At 53.4% G+C, this 23,969-nt stretch overlaps 1 protein-coding gene across 7 annotated transcripts in view; it reads right to left on the bottom strand.

Annotated features, from left to right (window-relative positions):
• Nucleotides 1-23,969, bottom strand: part of ST3GAL1 (ST3 beta-galactoside alpha-2,3-sialyltransferase 1) — an 85,973-nt gene that overhangs the window by 23,326 nt on the left and 38,678 nt on the right. For 4 of the 7 annotated variants that reach the window (XM_010972673.3, XM_045508457.2, XM_074353113.1 and 1 more), the window contains one exon: nt 12,973-13,027. The exons of 2 other annotated variants lie outside the window; for them this stretch is intronic. The gene's annotated coding sequence lies outside the window, so the exon portion shown is untranslated. Of the gene's footprint in view, nt 1-12,972; nt 13,028-13,167; nt 13,242-23,969 lie in introns of those variants that run through there. One more of the 7 variants, XM_074353112.1, reaches the window with a different exon arrangement.

Raw genomic sequence — 23,969 nt, forward strand, 5'->3', positions numbered from 1 at the left:
CAGTGAGCAGTCGTGAGGAATCAGCATCTGTGAACCCTCTGACCACTGATGAATGAATCCCAGCATGCCCTGGCCTTTGGGGTCCTGGCAGGTTTCACATGGTAGCCCAGGGCATAATGAAATCAGAACTGACTGGTGAAGGGCCGCCCCACCAAACCTTCTACCAAAGAAGAACAATTCTGGAGGAGTGGCCAAGACGGCAGAGGAAGAAGACCCTAAGTTCACCTCCTCCCATGGGCACGAAATAATTACAACTATTTACAGAGCAACTGTTGATGAGAAAGACCAGCATCTAGTAGAAAAGAGCTTCTACAAGTGAAGATCTAAAGATGGAACCACAACGAGAGGGGTAGGAGGGGCAGACTCGTGGAACAGTCTAGACCCATACACTCTCAGGTGGGCAACCCACGAACAGGGGGACAATTACCACTGCAGGGGTTCTCCCCCAGGAGTGAGGGGTCAGAGCCCCACGTCTGCCGCCCCAGCCCGGAGGTCCTGCGCCAGGAGGACAAGCCCCCTGAAGGTGTAGCTTTGCAGGCCAGTGAGGCTTACTTTCGGGAGAAGCAGAGGGAAATAGAGGCGCCACTCTTAAAGGGAGCACGCAAGCCGTCACACGGTCTGGGGCCCAGGACAGAAGCAGTAACTCGAAAGGAGCCTGGGTCAGACCCCCGTGCTGATCTTGGAGGGCCTCCCAGAGAGGCAGGAGGCAACTGGGACTCACCCTGGGGACACAGACACTGGTGGCAGCCATTTGGGGAGCTCATTCTACCTCAAGGACACTGGTGCCGGCCAGGGCCATGGTGGAATCCTCCCTCCAGCTTTTAAGCTCCCAGCCCCAGCCAACAGCCTCTGGGCAGCAGTACTGGGGCGCCTCAGACCAAGCAACTAACTGGGCAGGGACACAGACCCAGCCACCAGCAGGGCAACGGCCACAGGAACCCCTAAGCCCACAGTCACCCCGGGAATCAGCTCTGTCCACCAGACGGCCTAGGACCACGCCTCGCATGCCAGTGGGAGGGCACCAGCCCCAGGAACCACCAGGTGCTTTTTTTTTATTATAGGTTATTACAAGATTCTGAATATAGTTCCCTGTGCTATGAAGTAGGATCTTGCTGTTTATCCTTTTTATATATAGTAGTTAGTATCTGCAAATCCCTATATAATAAAAAATAATATGAAATGGAATATATATTTATAACTGAATCACTATGCTGTAACCAGAAATTAACACAACACTGCAATACTTCAACAAACAAATAAATAGTGCAAAAAATAAAAAAAAAATGAGGACAATTTAAAAGACTTCTGGGACAGCATCACACATACTAATATTTACATTATAGGGGGTTCCAGAAGGAGACGAGCAAGACAAAGGGGCAGAGAACATATCTGAAGACATAATAGCTGAAAACTCTCAAAGTTAGTAGAAGGAAAGAAATCATAAAAATCAGAACAGAAATAAATGAAATAGAGACTAAAAAAAAAAAAAAAAAAAGACATCTGCCAAGACTAAACCAAAAATAGATATAACATATGAACAGACAGATTAGCTGTAATGAAATTGAATCAGTAATTTAAAAATCTCCCAGCAAACAACAGTCCAGGACCAGATGGCGAGCTCCACCAAACACTCAGAGAGGAGTTAACACCTGTCTTTCTCAAACTGCACCAAAAGACTGCAGAGAAAGAAGCAGTTTTGAACTCATTCTATGAGGCCACCATCACCCTGACACCAAAACCAGACATTCACACAGATGTCACACAAAAAAGGAAGTTACAGGCCAATATCACCGACTAACATAGATGCAAAAATCCTCAACAGAATATTGGGATGTTAGGTTTTATTACTGACATCCCTCCAGAGGTCTGTGTTTTCCAGCAGGGAGCACCCACTAACACCCCCGCCCGCTCTCATTTCTGCCATGGAGGCTGAGCTCAGAAAGGGGAAGTGACTCAACCGATGACACACAGCAAAATGCCACAGCTGAGGGGGAACCAGGCCCCGGACTCCCAGACAGGCTTTCCTTAGAAGGAACCCGCTCTATTCAGCAGCTGCCCCAGTGTGGCTGTTCCCCCATTCCCCAGGGGAAGGGGCTTGGAAGGGGTCTTGGGGTGAGATTTTCATCCATCAGGAGAAGGAGCGAGAAGGGGCTGAGGTAGAGAGGTCGGGAGTTGATCCGACGGCTACAGCCAGGGGTGTGGTCCTGCAGGAAAATCCTAAAGGCACTGAGCCCTTTGCAGTGGGACCCAGGCGTCACACAGGCTGCTGGAGGTTCAAGTCCCTCATATATAAAACGGAGGTTAAAAACCATCCCTGCCTCTCAGGGGGCCACACAGCGCACTAATTAATCTATTAACAGTAAGGACACCCTCCATTCATGGCGGGCTCTCTCTTTGCCAGACCCTGTTTTAAATACGATACTGGATCAAATTGCTGGAGCCCATGACAGTCACGGTGCTGGTACTGGGTACCATCTCCATCTTTCAGAGGCGGGAACAGAGGCCCACAGCTGTCAAGAGACCTGCTCAAGGAGCTGGGATTCCGGGCAAGGGAGAGCCCAGAGGGTGGTGTCTAGTTCCGAGTTGTCAAGTCAGGCCCTGCCCTGAGCCCTGCAGCATCTGAGCTGAATGAGAGGGACAGCGATGATCCCCACTGCACGGTGGCGGTGGTGGTGGCGGTGGCGGTGTGGGCATTGAACAGGGTTTGCGTGTGGCCAGCTCAGGGCCTGGCAGGGGTAGGGATGTGAACCCTCCTTTCCCTGTTTTGTTTTCTCCAGCTCAGCTCCACCCTCTGAGTCACACACAAAACTAGCAGTCAGGCTCCTGTGGTCCAGCCCGGACCTGGCCCTCCCTCCTCTCCGGGGTCAGGAAGGACCAGCCTCTGCTACAGCCCGACCCACATCCCTCCAGAAAACACCACTGAGAGGAGCCGAGCCTGGGTGAGGTGAGGCCTGAGAGGAGGTCCCGGCCATGCAGAGGCAAACAGGCCATGACGGGAAGTAAGCCGGGAACCCTGCCCGACTTCCCAGCCCACCCGCCTGCCTGCCCTACAGACCGCACACTTCAGGCTGCAACTTTTGGCGTGAAGGTTCCAGCCTGCAGGCCTGCCACCCAGATTTCAATTTACCAGCCCCACCAATGTGTGAGCCAGTTCCCAAAATCAACCTCTGAATATACATATACAGTTGAATGTACCAATACATCTGTTGGTGCTGGTTCTCTGGAGAGCCAGTTGCTACAGCCTCCTTCAGTGTCGGGGAGGGGAGAGTGTGGGACGTCCGGTAATTAGTCAGAGAGGACAGGGCCTCCAGGCAGAGGAAGCTGCCGGTGCAAAGGCTTCTCAGGAGACCAAGTGAGTCCCAAGGAACTGAAAAAGAGAAGGCTACGTGGGGCAGAAACCCAGAGAGGAAGATGCTAGGGGGGCTGGGGTGGGGGTGGGGCAGGCAAGGGCTGGCGGTCCCATAAGGGCTGGAGCCACATCTCCATGGAGCCATGGGAAGCCCCTTTGGGTTTTGAAACAGTGGGGTTTCCTGCAGGCCCAGGAGGGCCCAGACTTGCGTAAGTCACACAGGCTGGAGGAAAATCAGGACTGACAGAACCTCGCCCCCTGCAGCGCCATCCCCAACCAACCCACCCCCGCCTGCCAAGGAGGGCTGGGTGTGTGCATCCAGGCCTTCTAGGGGCTTGGGGTTCCCTCCAGATGGTCTCTCCACCTCTGGCACCCTGCTCTGTGCCCCGGGGCTGCCTGAGGGCCTGCACTCGGAGTTTCCACGCTGGCTGGCTTCTGCTCGGCTTTGATACATGGGGACGCAGAAAGAAGGTTGGAGGGAGAAAGGGGGCTGAGGTCACGTGGTTATGGCCCTGGGCACCTCCCTGGGGGCAGCCGAGACCAGGTGGCCTCTAGCTCCTGTCAAGTGTCCCTCTCCACGTAATGGCTCTGTTTTGGGATCCCAGGAACACTTCTGTCCTCGTCCTCTTGACTCTTAGTCCTAGGGTTAGCGACATCCCACTGTTCTCATCGCCAAGGACCACACTGACCTCGGGTTTCCTACCACAGACCCTGCCCTTGTGAATAACCCTTTCATTAAACTGCCTTCGTGACCCACTTGGAGTCCACCACCTGCATCCGGCCAGGATGCTGATTGGGGCAAGTGGCCCCACAGTCCTGCCTGCTGCAAAACTCCGAGGTTTATGCAAGCAGCAGCCCCTGGAGGCTGGGCCCGCAGGGAGCCATGCCTCCCCACCCGTACTCTCCCCAGAGGAACAAGCTGCTCTAGGAACAGCCCTGGCAGCCTCAGAGGATTTGCATGAAGAGCTGCTAGGCCAGCTGGACGGCCCTGAGCCCCAGCTCCCCTCCCACCTCGGGAGCTGCTCTTTCTGGAATCCTCCCAATGCTGCTCCCACCACTGCCTGGGACTCAGCCATCAGGAGGCCTCCTGGTCCTCCTCGTGCCATTGAGATGGGCTATGGCAGGGACAGAAGCCGGTGGTGTTGGAGTTGGGTGTTTCCCTGTCCAGGGGCTCCCAGTGGGCACCACTCAGGCTCCAGATTCACCCCGGGTCCCAATAGGGGGTGTGCTAACGAGCACCCACCCTAGGCTCCCTAGTGACACCCACCAGGCACCTCCTCGCAGGACCTCCCACAGGATCACAGGATCGCAGGGGAGTCCTGAGTGGGGCAAGGCAGCTTTAGCCCTTGGCTGCTCTGGGTTGTAACTGCAGCCCTGCCTCCACCCTGTGGCTTGGGAAGCCCGTCTTTTGGGGGCTTCAGTTCCCCCCCTCCTTCCTGCACTGACTTGACCTTTTACCCCTTTCTGTCACACCTGAGAAGTGCCAGCCAGTTGGGGGAATCCTCTCTTGTGCTTGCAAAAATCTTCCTCTCCTTACCCAAGTACTACCTGCTTGCTCCTTTGCTGGGGGGCTGGAAGAGAAAGCAAAGACGCCCAGAAGCACCGTCAGTGCTTCAGAACAGGCAGCTCGGAGAAGAGCCTCCGAGAAACACGATTAACCAGGATTAGGGTCATATGACAAGGAACTGGATATATTTTCATATTTTAAACTGCACAAAAGGAATTTAAATCCACAAATCTTCTTACGGGTGTGGACTGAGGGGTCCTCCATTCGGAGTCCAAAGACATCCATGCAACATCGGAAGTGTGTGACGTGGTCGGGAATTCAAGGAGTCACACTGTGTGTTCACGTCCGTCCAGGCTGATGCCCGCCCCCAGAAAAGAGAGGGGTTTCCCTGATTTGGGTGGTGCAGAAGTCATGACGAGGGAAAGACAATTCAGAACTATGAAACCCTCACCCAACCCCCGCCTTGGAGAGCTAGTTCTAAAGAGCTTTGCATAAGTGAGGGGCTGGAGCCCTGAATTGTCTTAAAGAGATAATTTCCCCCTAGGCCCCCTGACTTCCATGGGGAGATTTTAACTCTAATTATGCACAAGGGCATCCAGAAGGCTCCTGAAGGGGTTGGGGGTTGATCTCTGGTGATGCCCAGAAGAGGGATTCAGACTGCAGGACACACCCAGAGGCTAAAGTGACGAGGCCCCCGGCACCCACCACTGTTCTGGGGTTGGGGGGGCCCGGACAACAAGCACGCGTCTGGCATAAACCAGCCCCAGGAATCAAGGGTCAGAAGGGTATTGTGGTGTCCAGTGGGGTCGCTGGGATAAAACTGCCCTGGACCAGCCCTCCCCACCACCCGTCTGAGCCCCACTCAGGAGGCGAGGAAGAGCAGCTCAGCTGGCTCGAGCCCGCAGCGCCTGGGGCCAGGCCATCCACGTGCGGCCCCCTCCCGAGCCCCCCTCTTGGGAAAGGAAGGGGACCTTGCCCCTTTGACAGGGGACTGTGCAGCAGTCCACTGGGAGCACTGAGAACAAGGGCGCCCAGAGCAGATGTGCAAGGATGGAGTCACGAGGACCAGGGAGCTCCCGGGGCAGCTGAGACCAGGCAGCCCTGCCCGGGCTCAGGGCGGGAAGTCTCAGGAAACACGGGCAGCCTGGGGCAGCAGACGCCCTGCTAGCAGGGCAGGAGCACACAGGCCAGCGATGACCGTCTCACAGTGGGGGGACTTGGAAGACGTCCCCGGAGCCGGGAGTAGCCGAGGGGCAGGGTGGCTTGGAGCCACGGGAGAGGGTGAGAACCACGTTGCCATCTCCCCATAGCTGGTGAAATCTGTGCTAATGTATGTCAGTAAGGAGACTCAGGGACGTGTCCCCAGTGTCCACAGCTGTGCACTGGGTACCGAGCTGGGCGCTTCTCCCAGGGTGCCTGGGGGGAGGCTGCCTCACATAGGGAAGGCTGATGGCACTTGTTCAAGGGCACACGGCCAGTGATGGACCTGAGAGTCAACCCTGAGTCAAAGCTGCACAGCAGCCGCTGCGCTGAGGTGGGGCGGGGGGGAGGGGAGCACTGCCCTGCGAGTGTTTGCATCTTAGTCCCCGCAGGGTAATGCTAGGGACTGGGCAATGCCCATCTGACCCTCACCCTCTCCCTTGGGCTCCTCTGGCCTCGCTTCTCACCTGTAATTAGCAGATATGAAGGTGCCTCACCTTCCAAGTGCTTATTTAACCCTACGGCAAGCCGTGGATGGAGGCAGAGGACTCAGGCCAGCTTCCATTTCCCGTGGGGGAGGTGGAAAGAGGATGGTGCTGCAGCTCCAAAGTCAGATTAGCTGTGGGACCTGGGACGGGCATCCAACCACACTGAGCCGCACCTCGCTCTTGTGTGCAAAATCGAAACGGTAAGAATGCAAGCCTTGGGAGTCCGGAGGGGATGGAATGAGGCAGGGACAGCTCTGGCTTCCAGATCGGATCCCTCCTCTGTATGAACTCTATTAAGAGCAGACGTGTCCTGTGCACTGACTTCGGGCTAAGTGCACTGTAAGAGCTGGTCCAAGAGTTTTATTCCAATCCAGTAATATGCCCATTTTTGGGATGAGAAAATGGAGGCTCAGAGAGGCTAAGCCACTTGGTCTAGGGCCGTACATTTTGTAAGAGCGATGTTAAAGGGTGAGCCAGGCAGTGGTGCTGCAGAGACTGGGCTCTGTTCCCAAGTACCTTCTCCTCAGCCTGAGCTGGTCTCACAGCCGGGTCCTGGCTGGAGCCCATCACCTCCCCTGCAGGCGCATCCATGGAAGCTCAGGGACTGTGTGCCCCCACTCAGCCCTACTCCCACCTCCACCCCTCCCCGCGAGGTGCTCACAGCTGCTACTCACCCTGGATGCAATGGAGGAGGTAAGTCGAGCAGAAGAGAGGGAGTGAGCTACGCTGACTCTCGGGATGGCGAATGCCCCCCTTGTGGCCAGGGGGTGCCCCGGGGACAGAGCCTTTCTGCCCCCAGCTCCTGAGGGCCGTGGGCGGGAGACTGCACTGTTTGTCCCCTGCTACCCATCAAAGGGCCTCCCACTTGGGGAACACAGCACTTTCAAAACCTCTTGTTCTACCTAATTTGCTTTAAAACACACAGGTGTCTTTTCATCTTTTCCTAAAATGCGGGGGTGAGAGGTGGGCTTTGAAGAGGCTGGCGACTGTCCCGGGGTCTCGGAGAGAGAAACCAAGGCTGACAGGTGGCCAGTCCAGGCGGGTCCCTGGGAGCACACCTGACACCAGGCAGGGTCTCCATCTGAGAGTTCCAGCGCTCCTATTTGGCCAGATGGGCAACCTCGCCAAGCCTTCCTGATCTGCAAATGCGACAGCACAAATATTCTTTGAGCATCCTGGGCTGACGCGGGGACCGCTGGAGTTTGTGGGAGAGATGCTATAGTAACTATGGCACAGCATGGGGTGGGAGCGAGGGATGATGAAATGGAATTCGTATTTTATGGCAAGGCAAGAAAAATTTAAACATAAAATTTTAAACATAAAACATAAAATTTTTCTTTGTCCGTTTGGGCTTCTTCTTTCCATTTTAGTGCCTGTTGTGCACCTGCACCAACCAGACCTTCTTAAGAGGTGACATTCCTTCTTAATCTCACAAAGGGTCACTACTCCTTAGGCAATAACGTTCCTTCTTCATCTTGTAAGGGGTCAGGGTGCCCCATGACTGACTCCTCTCTTTGTACGTGTAGAAATGGCTTGTGCAAACTGTCAATAACATATCCTTTGACACATAACCCTTTGTCTCAAAAACGTGTATAACTGTGCTTTGACCTCCAGCGGGTACAACAGTCCCCAGAGCTTTCTGAAAGACTGTCTCCCAGGTTCTAACCCTCAGGTTGGCTCGAATCAAATCTTCCACTTCTTTCTTAGATGGATTGTTGCTTAATTTTTTTCATCCACAGGGACAAGTTCTAATGAGGGGGCGCCCCAGCTGTTTTCTCTGGCTCTGTTCTTTTGCCTCCTGCAATCCTGATCTTTTCACCTCCTCTCCTTCCTTCTCCCAAGCAATACTTTTTATGAGTGAGCAATACTTTTATCAGGGATGACACTGGCAGGTAAATTTTGCGTGGTCGTCTGTGTGTGTGTCGTGAACTAGAGCTACACATCAAACAGTTTTATTCTTGGTAAAGAAAAGGAGTGATCTAAAACCCAGAAGGCTGAACTATTAGGATGAGTTTGCGTCCTGTTACTAATGTAAATAATAAGCACATTGTCTTCAGATCCGTGTCTGTATGAGATTCCCACAGCATGCCCGGATGCTGATTCCCTCCCTATTTTACAGGTAGATGCGCAAGCTTAGAAAATAAATGCCTTCTTATTGATAAGCCCGGCCTGGACTGGGTCCCAAGTGCCTTTACTCCCTTTTGTTTCCTGAGCTCAGCCTCTGAGGGCACTGACTGAGCTGTCATATTCCCCAAGATCTAGAAGAGCTCAGGCCCCAAGCATGAAAGGAGGGGGTCTCTCCCACTTCACAGCAGCCCCGAGTCTCTGACCCGAGTCTCCTGTCCTCACCAGCAACCCTGAAACCCTAACACGCTAGCTTCTTAGCTTGTAAGTGGAATAAAACCAAATCGCAGACCTTACACCCGTGCAGTTCTACTCTCCACATCTTCACGTGTTTTGTTACTAACAGAACGTCCAGCCCCCAGCTGGTGAATTTCATGTCTCCAGCCCCTTCTTCCCAGGAGCACCTCCCTGGCCGCCTTCCCCCACTTACGCCCAGAATTCGTGTGAGACTGGGATGTAGTGGATAGAATGGACCAGAAGAAAATGTGATTTGATTAAAGGAGAGACATTAGCTTTAGTTAGTAAACAAAGAACCAGTGTTAAGCCAATGAATTTGGGGCAGACAGTGACGAAAACAGGTAACACAGAGAGGCGAAAGTTTCTGAATGTTTACATTTTTGTGGCCTTGAGAGCAAGCTCAGCCACAAATTCCCCAGAGTTTGACCAAATGGAGAGAGGGGTGAGTCTGAGCCTGGACTGCCTTTGAGAGCACAGAAGGTGTCTTATTTAGTTCTGTGTCTCTGGTGCTGTGCCCTTGGCCCTGGCCCCTGATGCAGGCCTGCTAGTGGGTAGATGGGCAGGTGGACAGCCCCGTGAAGCTGACGGGCTTGCTGGTCGACCACGTGGCTGCCTGCTCCTTGGGGAGGAAACGGGTGGCTGGGCTCTGAGCCTCATGAGACAGGAGCTTTCTGACCCTTTCTTATGGGAAACTTTCAAGGAACTCACAGCACCTAGACAGGACTGCTTGCTGATTATCATTCTTCCAGATGAATGAGATGCTGTTCATGGATGCAGTCCTTCTGGGCTCCGAGGAAAGAGAGACATTCATTTGCTCCCGGAAGTGAGTTTCTGCAGCCCCAGGTCTCAGATCAGGCAGAGGTGAGGACTATTTGAAGCTCTTATCAGAGTGCCTGAGGCAGGGCCATTGTTGGGCACCTCTCTGCTGAGAGCCCCCTGTCTATGAAATCAAAGGGGAGCTGCTGGAAGGCTCTGTCCCTGGGCCTGGCTGCTGCCTGCCTCGGAGGCAAAGGCTTGTGGCATTTCAGGATCACAGAGGATCATAGGGAGGGTCGCATCTATCAGCTTTCGGTTTCCAGGTGCAGACACTGAGGCTCAGGGAGAGAATGTGACTTGCCCAAGGTTGTAAATGAGTCCGTGGTGACACTAAGATTAGAACCCAGGGTCCCTAATTCCAAAAGCAGGTCCTTTCCAGCACACCCAGCCCATGAGCCACTCCAGCAGGAGCTATGCAAACATCAGTAGCACACAGATGGCAGGGCAAACAGCCCTGGCTGGGGTGGCCAGCCCAATCAGAACCTGCTAATGCCCCCACCCCCACCCCAGGCTCCAGGTGCTGGAGCCCCCTTTCCTGCAGTCAGCCTGAGGTCAGTGATGCAGCACCAAACCAATTTCTTGCTCTGTTTCTGTGGTTTTGGAATCCAGGTTCCTGCCCTGCTTGAAAGAGTGCATAACGGAGTGCTGAAAACTCAGTCTTGGTTTAAACATGCATTTTGAGAATAAATGCCAGACAAGAATGTGAAACTATTTCAAATGTCACCCAAGAATGAACTGTGCGAAGAGGATTAAGGAATGAGACAAGGAATTTTCCTCTTAGAGATGCACCTATTCAATTCTGCTCCATTCATTTTCTGTTTAATTTTTCTTACTACACAACCACTCCTCCCTGCCACATCCTTAGACACCTGGAGGTGACAGATGAAGGGAACAATGGGGATGATTAGTGGTTGTGTTGCTGGGAAAGTGGGAAGGCAAATACACCAAGAATCAGAATCTAAGGGTGTGAAGGAACAATAAGCACATCCCCTGCCCCAGGACCTTTGCACATACTATTTCTGCCACCTAGAACCCACTCTTGCTCCCTCACTGCTTTCATGCTTCTTCCCAGCTGCCCTCCTTGGAGAGGTCTTCCCTGATCACCCAAAACAGCATCAATGTCACTATCCCTTTGCTCAGCTGCATTTTCCTTCATAGCCTTAATCAGAAAATGACTCCATGGTATGCTGAATTCCTGCTTTGTCTGTCTGTCTGCCCCTACCAGGAGGGCAGGTACTTCATCAGCTCCCTCACTGCTGTGTCCCCCTGGCTGAGAACGGTGGTAAGACCTCAAGAAATACACATGGACTGAGCGCAGAGTGAAAGCGCCCCAAGCTCAGGGAGCAGAGGTTCATTCTGGCGTGTGCATAGTGAAAAGTGGGGGGTCTTGGTCATTTTCAGGCCTCAGTGTCCTCATATGATGAATGTGATGATTTCAATGGTAACTCCAATCAGGTCTGCCTATGAATAGCTGATCACAGCAGCCAGCTCAGAGCAGGTGCCCCCTGATCTTTGGGCCTTGTATCTAGAGGTTTCCTCTCCTAGCTGAGCTCTGCATGTCCCCACCTAAACAGCCATCTTCAGGGAGAGGAAGTCAGAGCTCAGCCTACTGACTTCCTTTGGTTTTTGCAAAAACAGCAAAACTAAAAATACTACAAAACCATACTGTATATCTGTACTGTGCTCAGAACTGTGGCAAGCAAGCGTGAGTCCTGCCTGCTGGGGTCCTCTGTGGCTGGGGCAGGACCCAGGGCACACAGCACGTGAGGAGGCACCTGGCCCTGCTGTGGGGCCCTGGGGTTTGGTTCCCAGAGATCTCAGAGCTTTAGACTGACTACCTAGAATGGTGGAGTGGCCGCTGTCAGCCCCAGGGTCTCATTCCTGAACCCACGTGTGGATCTGGCTCTGGGTTTGTCCTGACCAGGGTACGCACAGAGGATGGGGTTGTTTTTATCAAATGCCACCCTCTCCTCAGCCCTCTGCCTCCATGGTTCTTCCCTGTCAACCCAGGAAGCTGCGTGAGCTTCGTCAATGCCTCACCGCTGCCCTAGCTGGGAAACCACAGCCCGGGGTCAGCCTTAACTGTATGTGGTCCATAGCCCACTGCACAGATGGGCAAACTGAGGCCCAGTGAAGAAGAGGGGCTTGGCAAAGTCCACACAGTGTGATGTGGCAGGGCGAGACCTAGAACCAGCTTTCCAGACTTCCAAGTAAGAACATTTGTCAATTGTGGTTTTCACATTTTCTTTAAACTAGATCTCACCCTAGCAGAAACTGGCTACTGAAACTGAGCTTTTCCAGTTGAGACGGGAGCAGGGACCTGTAGCACAGCTGCTGGGCCTCCACATCACCCCTACAGTGGTTTGAAAACCAAAGTCCTGAAAAGACCACACCCACTGTCCACGCTGGTAGCCTCTGAATGTCACACTCTCCTCCACCCCCACCCTGGGGTTTTCTTTGAAGACTTTGGAGACCAAATCAGGCAGTTAATTTGTGGTCATGTTACTAAATGGGGCTCATTCATTCTCAAAGGTTTTTAAAACATGGGCTCTAGGAAATCTTCCCAAAGAGAAGAGCATAGGTTTCAAGGATGAAGAAGAGATGGGAGAGAGGGGACGTGACAGCAGCAGGACCAAGAGAAACTGGAAACAGTCAGAGCGACAGCCAGGATGCAGGAGAGAGGCTGGTGCAGAGGGTCAGTACCCAATGGGTACCTACATGGATGTCTGGGGGTCCCAGGCTGGACCCATCTCCATCGCCTGCCCTGCCCTCCTTCCCACTACAAAGTCAAGGATCTACTTTCGGAATCACAAAGAAAGACACATTCATCTTCAAAACAGTCTACAGATATGGTCTGCGCATGGAGTAACTGATCTTTATAATGAGGGTAGAATGCATTTCTTATTGGTACGTGTTGGCGACCTGCTGAAGCATGTGAATGTGGCCAAAGAGGGAAACATTTTGGTAACCAGAACTCGCCAATAATCAGATGAACACCCCATTCCCCGAACACTGCCTGACCACAGAGGATTTGAAAAGACTATCTTCTAAATGGACGGAGAGCCTTCTGTGTTCTGGAAGCTGTCAGAGGCACAGGGAGAAATACAATGATAACCAAGCCACAGGTCCGCCACACTTGTGTGGACGAGAATGATCATTTCAACAGTTTAAGGCACAGAAAATGAAGCAATTAAGAGCACAGATCCTGGTGTCAGAGAGAGGTGGGTTCAAATCCCAGCTCTGCCACTTACCAGCTGTGTGACCTTGGGGGCGTTCCTTAACCTCTCTGAGCCTCAGTTTCTTCATCTGAAAATAGAAAAAACTGCTGAGACTTCCCAGAGAGAGGGTGAAGGCGTGGGGAGCAGGCCGGCGTCAGGCGCAGCTCAGACACAGAGCAAGTGCTGGTGTGAAGGAGCGGAGCGCGGCGGGGAGGGAACGGCAGTCACCTTCAGGGCCCCAAGGAGGGGGTGGTGCGGAGCCAGGGGACCTGAGTGTGGAGGCTTCCTGTTCCAAACTGTAAATGAAAGCACAGGGCTGCCCGATGGCTAAGAACACTTCCTGCTCTAGACAGAAGACAGAGGAGGGCGTGCTCCGATCCTGAGACCGCCACGCGCCTCGCACTGAGCTCAGGAGCTTCTCACGTGGTTTGGCCTCGCAGGCAGCCCCGAGGCAGCGCCAGTGCATGGTGAGACAGAGGGTTAAACCGCTAAACCGAGGCTCGTCAGGAGGGGGCCTGACAGAGTCAGAGCAGGGCTGGAAGCCTGTCTGCCAGGCTGAACTCACAGGACAGAAGGCAGGCCTGAGCAGGTGGCACCTGCCACTGAACTGGTGGCAAGTCCCAGGTCATGTGTAGCAGTGAGGGAGGGGATCTGATTCTAGAAAATTCTAACTGGCAGCCAGCAGACAGCTGTAAATTTTGCAAAGGGAGAGAGTACTTGAATCTAAAACTTAGGGAGGTATCAATGCTGTTTGAGCCTTTTTCCTAAATGTGGAGTGGGTGAGGGGCCCTCCCTAAACAACAATACACCCCGTGGTATTATTATTATTATTAACAAGCCTGTGGGCTTGTGGCAGCTTCAGCCTCATGCTGCCTTAGCTCTTGCCACCAGGGAGTGAGCAAAATACGTTCCCCCCTGGCGGTGGGGATGAAAACAACCTTCCGAATGGTCGATTCCGCCCGGGCCTCCTTCTCTCCTCTCACCTGAGCGCACCTGCACCGGCGGCCCCGCGCTCGCTGGCCTGTGCCCGTCAATAATGGATGACTCGGAGGCCGGCAGACGTTAGTGTCACATAGCGGCCGCTCCGGCCGGCAGGAGGGAGTCGGCGCCCAAGATGGGCCCGGCCTGCCTCTGACTCTCCACAGAAACAACATAGAAGGAGGAATTTTTAAAAATCATAAAATAGTTGAATTAAAGTACTTTCCAGAACAAGCGGCAGGTATTGCTTGCACTCTTGTTCCCGCCACGTGCCACATGCAGGGGAGCTTTGGGAGACACAGTCCTTCGGAAGTAATGCTGGGTGAGCCTCGAGGCCATCTCTGCAGTGGCAAGAGCAACGGGCTGTGAAGCCAGACTGCCAGCTCTGTCACTCCTGGCCGTGCACTCTTCAGTGTCACTTACTCTCAGTTCCCTCATCTGTTAAGTAGGAATATTGAGGGTGCCTACCTCCTAGGGCTGCTGAGAAGATTAAGGTCTATGTACATAAACTGGTAAGAAGTAAGTGCTCTCTAAGAACTAAATCATCACCATCGAATCATCACATCACCCCCATCATCATGTCATCACCCCCATCATCATGTCATCACCCCCATCATCATGTCCTCATCGTCATTATATCAGCAGCAGCAGCACCATCATCATCTCTGTCAGCATCATTATCTTAAAGTCATCACATCATCACCACCACCACCACCACCACCATCATCATCACCATCACCACCTGCTCTGGGCCAGCTGCCGCACATCTCATAGAAAGTGTCATCACTCCCATTTCCCAGATGAGGAAATTGAGCCTGAGAGAGTCAGCGCACACTAAATGATTCACCACGCCAACAAGTAATTTACCAGGGAGCTGGGAGGAGGCCCAGAACTTTCACTTACAACTCTCTTCTCCCCGCCACTGCCGGGCTGAGCACGTCAGGCAGGGAGCTTGGAAAGGCCAGCTGTCCCCATGTGCTTTCATCTTTTTGTCCCCAGGTCATAGAGCCACCGGCTAAATAAACATCCTCAGACATAGTCCTACCCAAGCAAGGCCAGATGTGGGAAAGGTAACATGAATTAGGAAAGAGAGACAAACATGGAGGTTTTGAGTGCCGCCATGGAATCCCAAGAGGTCAGTCCAAGCTTGATGGTTCTGTGTCAGAAACATCTCCAAATACAAAGCAGCCAGAATAAATTTCCCTGATGCCCATCCACACCCAGTCCTGTCACATGGGGTCATCATGGTGCTTTGCTGGTGGGGGACAGAATCTGTGGGAGGGGGCTTAGAGAGTCACTGCCACCTTGGAGTTTATAACAACATCTTCGTGGAAAAGGATCTCTCTGAGTCGACCCTGGCTCTGAATGCTGTCCAGCCACCTCGAGGTAGCACAGAGGCCACAGGAAAATGAAATCTAAGACTTTTCTGACAAAGCCAATGTGATGGATCCCAGTCAGCCTGAGACAGGGCCTCGTCCACACAGCAGTCTACACTGCTGGGGGCACAGCCCAGGTCTTCCCGACCCTGGATGGCTCCCCTCAACTGCCTCATGCTTTGCTGTAGGATTCCAAAAATGTGATCTCTGAGCACCTAATTTGTCCCAGGAATTGGAATAGGGGTCACGGATCAGAAGATAAGTGGAATGAGGGCTCATGCACGCAGGGGAACTCCCAGTCAGTCTTAACGTGGGACAAACTACCACCAGAATCTAGCTAGTGCTCCCAGGTCAGATGCTGTCCTAAGGGCCTGACCCATTACGTTCAAAACAGCCCTACAGAACACAGGCTTGTTATGGACTGACTGGTGTCCCCCATCAAATGCACGTGTTGAAGCCCCAACCTCCAGTGTGACTGCATTTGGAAATGGGGCTTTAGGGAAGGAATTAAGGCCACATGAGGTCCTAAGGGTGGGCCCTAATCTGATAGGACTGGTGTCTTTATAAGAAGTGCACTCAGAAGGCAGGCTGTCGGAGGACCTAGTGAGAAAGTGTCCATCTACAAGCCAGGAAGAGAGGCCTCACCAGACCCCAGCCCTGCCAGCGCCTTGATCTGGGACCCGTGAGAAATAAACATTTCTGCGTAAGCCACCCTGTTTGTGTCCCTTGTCACGGCAGCCCTCGGAGACCAAGACAGGGCTGTAATTCTCACCCCCATTTCACAGATGAGGAAGCTGAGGGACGAGCAGGAGTCCCACACTGAAGGCCACACAGCTACTAAGAGGTAGAGCTGGGAGTCAGGCGCACGTGTCTGGCTGCAGAGCCCGATGGCTGTGGCCAATCATATCATGCAAGCATTTTCCCTCTCCCCTTACCCCCACTCCTCGCTGTGCTGGACTACCTTCCTGACCTGCTGATGCTGGGCGTGGCCATGCCCCTGGCTTTGACCACCAAAGTGTGAGCAGACATGATGAGTGTGCCCCCTCTAAGCGGACAGTTTAAATCTGACTGTGTGGCTCTGTCAGTCCTGGCACGAGCACGGCATGTCCTAGGTAATGACTAGGCTCGAACTTAAACCCAGCAAACTCAAGGAAGAGGGCCGAGCCGCAGTCGCCCTGCTGTTGAACTGCGGTCCACCTGTCATGTAAACAGGAAATAAGCATTTGTTATAAGTCACTGAGATTTGGGGACTCTTTGTCATGCAGCACCATTCAGGGTTCCTTTGGCAATTGTCCCACCTCCTTCCAACAAACAATCGATTTGGAAGAACTGAGAAGGTGTGTCTGGAGACTTCCCACCAGGCTCTGCCTTCCACCAGCTTTGTGGCTTTGGATAAGCCACTTCACGTCTCTGAGCCTCAGTTTTCTCATCTGCAGAATGGGCAGAACAACGCCCCCCCCACCCCCACCATCCTGGGGTTGTTGCAAGGACTCAGCGAGAGATGATAAAATTTCTCAGCATAGTGCCTGACATACTGAGTGCTCAACAGGGTTGCTAGGCAGGATGCTGCTGTGATGTGCTAAGGCTGAAGGTGGGCAGGGCTGGATTCAGACCAAGGGCTCCTCTTTCAGCACATCTGTCCAGCAAGTGCTTCCTCAGTATAGACAGTATGGCGGGCGACCTTCCACAAGAGGTGGGCGGGGGCTGGCCCAGCTCAGGGGGTGCAGCAGGAAGCAGGCTGTGAGAGGAGCAGGGAGGCACTTGGTTCTTGTGCAGGTGAAGCTGGGCTCCCCCCGAAGCGTGGGTGGGAAGGAAGGCTGGGAAGGCACCTGGAAGGTCTGGCCCCTCTTCCCCCTCTCCAGTCCCACTTCACAGATGAGAAGCTGAGCCTGGAAGCAGCGAGTGCCTTCCCCAAGGTCACACAGCCACTGAGCCTTGGAACTTGAAATGGAACCTCAGTCTCCTGAGACCAGCTCAGGCATCATTCCGCTGCCTCCTGCTCCTTCAGGAGGAAGCGAGACTCATTCCTTACGCTGGCTTGGAAGGCAAACGTCAAGTTTCTCTACCTTCATGGGCAGATGTGCCAAAACTCAGTGTAATTCAACAAGCTTTTCTTTGAGTCACTTCAAAACATCTCCTTGTCTTTCTGGAAGAGTCGGTCCCGTTCACACACTCCATGGATCCGGGAATGGGAAGTGGGGTCGTCGGCTGTGAACTCAATTCGGGGCATAAAGGAGGAGTTGGTGGGCTCTGGATTTGGTCTGGGGCCCTTGTTTGTTGGTCTGCTGCCCCCCACGCCTTGAGGTAGGCAAGGCGGGGAGACGGGGTGCGGGAAGGGACAGGCCCTGCTCTCCAGAGCTGCCGGTCCAGAGTGCGAGGCGGGATGTTCTATGTCAGAGAAGAGACAGGACGGGTGGGCACAGGCTGTGTTGGATGGGGAGGGCTTGAAGGAGGAGGGGAACCGGGCACTGGTTCTAGAAAGATGGGAAGAATACAACAAGGCAGAGGAGAAAAAGAATTCCAGAGTCTTGTAGGGTAAAGGTCTGAGAGGCAGCAAGAAGTGGGTACATGAAGAAACGAATATCCATTCGTTCTTTCCTCCTAGGGCCGGCCCAGGGGAAAAGCAGGAAACCCGAGTGGCATCAGGGGCAAGGGTTGGTAACCAAGAGCCACTGCCTTGGCTAAGGTAGCAGGTTACCCCTGCTGACCCTCAAAGCCACTTCACCTGGAAAGGCAGGTCTCAGGTTTTAAATTCCTCCTCTGGGGTCAGGCTACTTGGAAGGGGCCGGGTCCCTGTAGAGCGGACGCTGCTGGCATCCAGCCCAGAGAGCCTCTCGGGGGCTGGGTGCCACTCCTCAGCCACAGTGGCTTTGGCTGCTACCAGCTCACAGCTGCCCTGTGCTCCAGAAGATTGTCCCAGCCAGACAGGGGCTGCCAACCCTGGCCCCTGCCACCGTGGGCCACCCCCAGACTATGATGGAGAGAATCGGGGATACACTAGGCTGGCCCCTTTTGCCTCAATGTGGAACCAGCCCTGTGGTGGGGCCACTGTGTGCTCCAGAGTCCTGGGGGGTCAGGCTGAAGGGTGACTCCAGTTCAAGGCATCTCCTTGCCCAGCCTCTGTCTGGCTTCCCTCCCCTGCTTGTCCTGGAACCCTTCCTCAGTAATCCACGTGCACCACATCCCTGCCTCAAGCTCTGCGGGGAGGGAACTGAGACTCTGGCATGAGGCTGATCTGAGACGTGACCATCAGGAAGAGAAAATCTCCAAGTGACGTCCTCTCAAGTTCAGAGGACTTTTTCAAGAGTAGGGAGGCTCCTCAGCTACCGTCTGGTCCAAACTCAGCTTTACAGCAAGCAGCAGAAGCCTCCGGTCACTTAGCAAAGACTAACTTTGGGCCAGAACATGCCCGGCCCTGTCTGGGATGCTGGTGAGACAACGTGAACAGGGGCACATCCCTCTGCTTTGGAAACTTATGCATCAAATCAAACAGAGCAGATCACGGAAAACGCTTCTGCAGAGAAGCCAAGGGCGGGGCATGATGGGGACAGTGGCACCGGGGTAATGCCAAGCTGAGCTCCTGAGTGAGGCAGCCACGCAAAGACAGGATGAGGAGAGCGGAGTTCGAGGAGGGAGAGTCCCTGCAAGGTCAGAAGGCAGAAGCGAACCGGCCATACTCAGCCCTAAGGCCAGCGCAGTGCGAACACCCAGAGCAAAGGGGCCATTTTACAGGCTGAGGGCAGAGAGGGAAGTGTGTCGCCCAGGAGGGCAGTGGCTTGTCACCCGCAGATTAGCAGAGGGGAGACCCTTTAGGATAGATCTTCTTCCGAAGCACTTCCTTGGGGTGAGATCCGTCCTTGGGGAACTGGCCACACACCTGTCCCAGGCCAGGACGGTCTTTCCGGTCGGATATTTCAAAACCAGAGATTAAGCCTCATGAGTAAACCAATTAGTGGCCTTTTGATCACCAGCTCCACTTCCCAGAGCATTTCTCTGGGCTTTCGTGTGAAGGTGCCCGGCAGACGCGTGGCCGATAAATATTTCATTGCCCTTCATTTCATCTCATATCAAATGAACGGGCTGCAGGAGGAGTGGGGTGGACACAGTGAGAGCTGAGTCGAGGCAGGGTGTGGGCTTTTGGAGGGGGCTCGCTGCCGTCTGAAGGCAGCTGCAGGCCCTGCTGCTCACTGGCTGGGCAACTTGAAGCCGGTGTTGAAAGAAACTGGAGCCTCAGTCTCCTCCTCTGGAAAATGGGAACACTAGGAACCGTGAGACCGTGGATTGAAGGCAGCTCGCAAACTGGGCACACTCTGAGCACAGGTGACGGGTCATACCGTGACTGACAGCACCACGTGCCTGGACCCAGTGGTCCTTCTCTGCCCAGGGGCGGCCACCACCACAGCTGGGAGCAGCACAGTGACGTGGGACAAATCCATCATCAGGGAAGGACAGGGGATGGAGAAGGAATCTGAGGACGCCGGCCTCCAGTTCTTCCTTCCTGAATCCCCACACTGTGTGATTCATGAAAATAACCAGTGACCTTTTCAAATAGGATTTTAAGTGATAAACAGAAGTGCTTATAGCCACAACAGATAGAGGACAAAGAAAGGAAAACCTTGTCATTTCCCTCTTAGAGTCTCCAGCCTTATTATCCAGCACCTGAATTAAAACCTTTTGACATACTTGCACATTTTGGCAGTAAATACTCATCTCAGGGGTTTTAAAAGATCAACAAACACACTTTAAATTCTTATCAAACCAAAGCTAAGGACAGAAAAGCAAGGTTATCTGGGCTCAAGACTTTCATTAATGGTGTTTGGAGAGGTAGATACGCATGAAATCTGCAGCCCCTGTGAAAGCAGCAAAGACTAACATAAAGGCATTGCTCTGGAACATCTAATAAGACAGAAGGGTGACTGTGTTTAATGAACACCTACTGTGTGCCCAGCCCTCTACATACAGTAGAACATTCACTAACTACTTATATGTGCACTGTTTCAATAACTTTATGTGGATGAAGCCATTCAGTCTTCCAAACAACCTAGTATTAGAGACTTCATTGTCACCCCATATTTAGACAAGCACAGAGAGGTGAAGTCACTTGTCCAAGGTCACACAGTGAGCACGTGGTGGAGTTGGTACCTGAATCCAGATCACTAGGCTCTGGAGCTGACGCCAATAATGACAAACTACCTGAAGGTAGCTCCCTTCATCTTTGCTACAGACTCTGACAGTACACATCAGCATTTTCCTTCTCAAGGAGAGTCCATCGAGTTGCAGAAGGTGAAGGGCTTTCCCAAGTCACAGGCCAGCTGTGAGTCGACTCAGGGACAGTCCAGGTCCCAAGCCTCATTTCTGCAGCGCGTCCCCAGGCTAACCAAGGGGGGTTGGGGGGACGTGAGCTGGGAGCAGAGGAGGACAAGGCCATTCAGCCTCTTCAAAACCAGAGAACCAAATGCATCCCCCTGCTCACCCTTTGCCAAACCAGTTTGGGTTTTCAAGTGACTGCTGAAGATCTGTGACAGGAAATGTGCATCTTACCCACAGCACTGGGTGTAAAGACACCTCTGCAACAGGAGCAGAGGAGGTGGAGGATTTCCTTTCACTTAGTATAAAATTTGCATGTGCTTCTTTACGATTGGGCTGACAACCCAGGCCATGGAAGGGTCCAGACTGGGGAAAGGGACTGGTGGCTTCTGTGGAAGTAGGGGGTCCTCACTTGGGGTCCTATTGCCAAGGACTGGCTGGTTGACTGGACAGGTCTCTCAAGACACGACGGGCCCAGTGTCCGCTGAGGACACAGCTTTCAAGGTCAGGAGAGAAGCAGAGAGAGAGAGGAAACCCTCCGCAGTGCCGTCCCCAGTCCAGCCACCCTGTTCCGGGGTCCCACCAAGCCTCCTGCCTCCGGCTGCAGCAGTGCCCCCCCTCACTTCCACCGGGGAACCTAAGACTGCCCAGGAGGCAGGTCAGTGTAGCACGTCCAGGATGCCTTGTGCCTTTCTAGTCAATCCTGCAGTGTGTGCACAGTTTCACAGAGAGGGAGGCCACGCCACTCCTTTCCACAGTGGCCCCTAGACCAATCCAAAGTCCTATCAGCAAAATCCATCTCCCTCTCACTGTCCAGCCAACACTACTCACACTCACAGCCTGGACGAACTACCCTCCCTTCCTTGATGTCTCTTGAGGTGATGCAGCCTCCTCTTCCCCACTGTCTTCTCCTCTCTGTTCCCCAACCCACGATCCTGGCCTTGGGAGAAGGGCTCATCTCAGAGGGTTACCTCCTTGCCACCATCTCTGAGGAGAATACCTTCTGTGAGAGGCCAGGCAGCTGGTCCTCCCTCCAGGGACCATATGTGCTCCCAGAGTCCTCAGCCACCTCTCTGCTTCACCCTCACGGATTCTTCCCCACCCTCTCTGTTCCTGTCCTGCTAACACCCTATCTGTGCCTGAACTCCCCAGGCTCATTCTGCCTCAGGGCCTTTGCACTTGCTGACCATGCTGATGCCTTCCCAGCCTTCCCATCCCAACTCACATGTCACCCTTCAGGGAGGTGGAATAAGCAGGGAAAAAATAATTTACATTTCTCTAGCCTCTTCTTTGGCAATTTAGATCCACCTGCTTGAGGACACTCTCACAATAGCGCTGTGATGTCGGCAGGGCAGCAGTGATTAAAATGGGCAGTCCAGTGTCACAGGTAGGACGTCATGAACTGGACCTGCAGTCACTCTCCTAACTCCAGGCCCAGGTTCATTTCCCTGAGCCATGTGGCTGACCACAAAGGGGAGGAAAGATCCCCCACTCCACTCGAGATCTCATGGGCAGACTCTAAGGATGCCAGTTCAAGAGTAAGAACATGCCCTTCAATCAGAATCCAAGCACTCAGTTGGAGGGATCCTTCAGAGAGAGGCCGGAGCTGATCTCTGCACCTTCAGGGCTGAAAGCGTTAGTTCAGCAAATACAAGAACCGCTCTCCTGAGCAGCAGGAAAGCATCCCTGCCTCCTGGAGTGCCAGCCGTCTCCTGCTGGCTGGCACCCAGTGAGAATCTGCCCTGCACCATGCCTGTGGTCAGGCTTTCACTGAAAGCATCCCAGAATTGTTTTTGGCTGCACAGTCACTGCACAGGCAGCCAGAAGCCCTGGCCTTCCCCGGACTCTGCCAGCACCAGCTGTGTGACTTAGAGCGAGCCTCTTTCCTTCTCTGGGCTTTAGTTCTTGCCTTGGGAAAATGTGGGGTTAGGAGCCTATCAGGGTGTTGGACAGCAGGCCCAGACTAAGCCACAAAGGACTGTGCTTTACATCCCTGAGGGTCTCCACCTCCACCGGAACCTCTGGCAAGTTTCAAATTCTGAACCTCAGTTTCCCCATCTGTCAAATATTGCGCTAAATCAGAAGATAGGGAAACGCTATCCTGTCTATTTTGCCTGCTCCATACGGCAACTGACAAAACTTGGAATTAGCTATAACTTTCTAAAATCAGAAAGCTTCACATAAAAGTCTGGACCTCTAGCTTCTTTTAATAAAAGAAGGGAAGATCCAGGAATCCTGGGCTCACAGTCGCCATAGCAACATCCCTGGGCTGAGCATCAGCCATCTCTCCTTTGTTCAGAAGCTGGTTGGTTTTCTAGTTTGCCATAAGCCCCACTACTCCCTATTGTCCTACCCAGGTCTCTTTATCCAATCATGTTACCCACCTGGCCCCTATGGACATAAGGAGTGACCCCTAGGCTGGATGTTCAAAGGTCTCCTCTGCTCCTGCTTTGCATGGCTTTCCTGATATTCACACACCACTCGCACTGCCCTTCCCTGACAGCCCCCCCAGAGTAGAGAGTGGAGGGCCGCCAGCTTGAGGCAGCCTCCCGGGCTGCCTCCCACTGCCCAGCTGAAGGTGGAGGCCCTGTCTCTGCCAGGATTCCAATCCCCTGGTCAGCAGAAAGATGATAACCTCTAATACACAGCAAGCAGCCATCAGGCCACGTGGAGCTCCCTGCGGCCACTGCAGCCTCCTATAGTTACCTGCAGACTAAAGCCCCATTTAGAAAGCTTAGAAAGGACCCCACAAGGAGAACTTTTTCCGGGGTAATTTCCTGACCACAGCATTTCAGGGTTGGAAGGAATTTTTTAAAAAGCGTCTTGACCAACCCGCCATTTGATGCTGGAACCCCCTCCAGGGAGGCTGACAAGATTCGTTCCAGCTCTTACTATTTGCCCAGCACTGCCAGGAGCTGAAAATACAAAAAGGGAGCAAACACAGCCCCACTGGGGAGTCCTCCTAGGCAGCAGAGGCAGGTCAGGTGAACAGACAATGACGAGGCAAGATGTCACAGGCCTTAACGCCCAACAGCCACCAGGAACCTGGTCATACTATGTGCTAAACATGCCACACAAATAATCTGAGCTAATTCTCAAGAAAACTCTCCCAAGAGGTGCTGTTTTCAATCCTTGGTTGGAAGGTGAGGACTCTGAGGCTCAGAGAGGTTAGGGCCCTCAGTGGAGGTTGCACAGCCTGCAGGTATTGGAGCAGGCTTTGATCCTAGCGATCTGAGGCTCCAGAACAAGGTTTGTAAACATGACCTTAGCCTGCTATTCTGGGAGGGCGGCCTGGGGAGCAGAGAGGAGAGCCTGGGGACCAGAGCCTGCAGTAGCGACAGACATCTATGCGGAATCCTGAAGGACAAG

Source organism: Camelus bactrianus, chromosome 25 (assembly GCF_048773025.1).
Source record: "Camelus bactrianus isolate YW-2024 breed Bactrian camel chromosome 25, ASM4877302v1, whole genome shotgun sequence".
Taxonomy (NCBI): Eukaryota; Metazoa; Chordata; class Mammalia; order Artiodactyla; family Camelidae; genus Camelus; species Camelus bactrianus.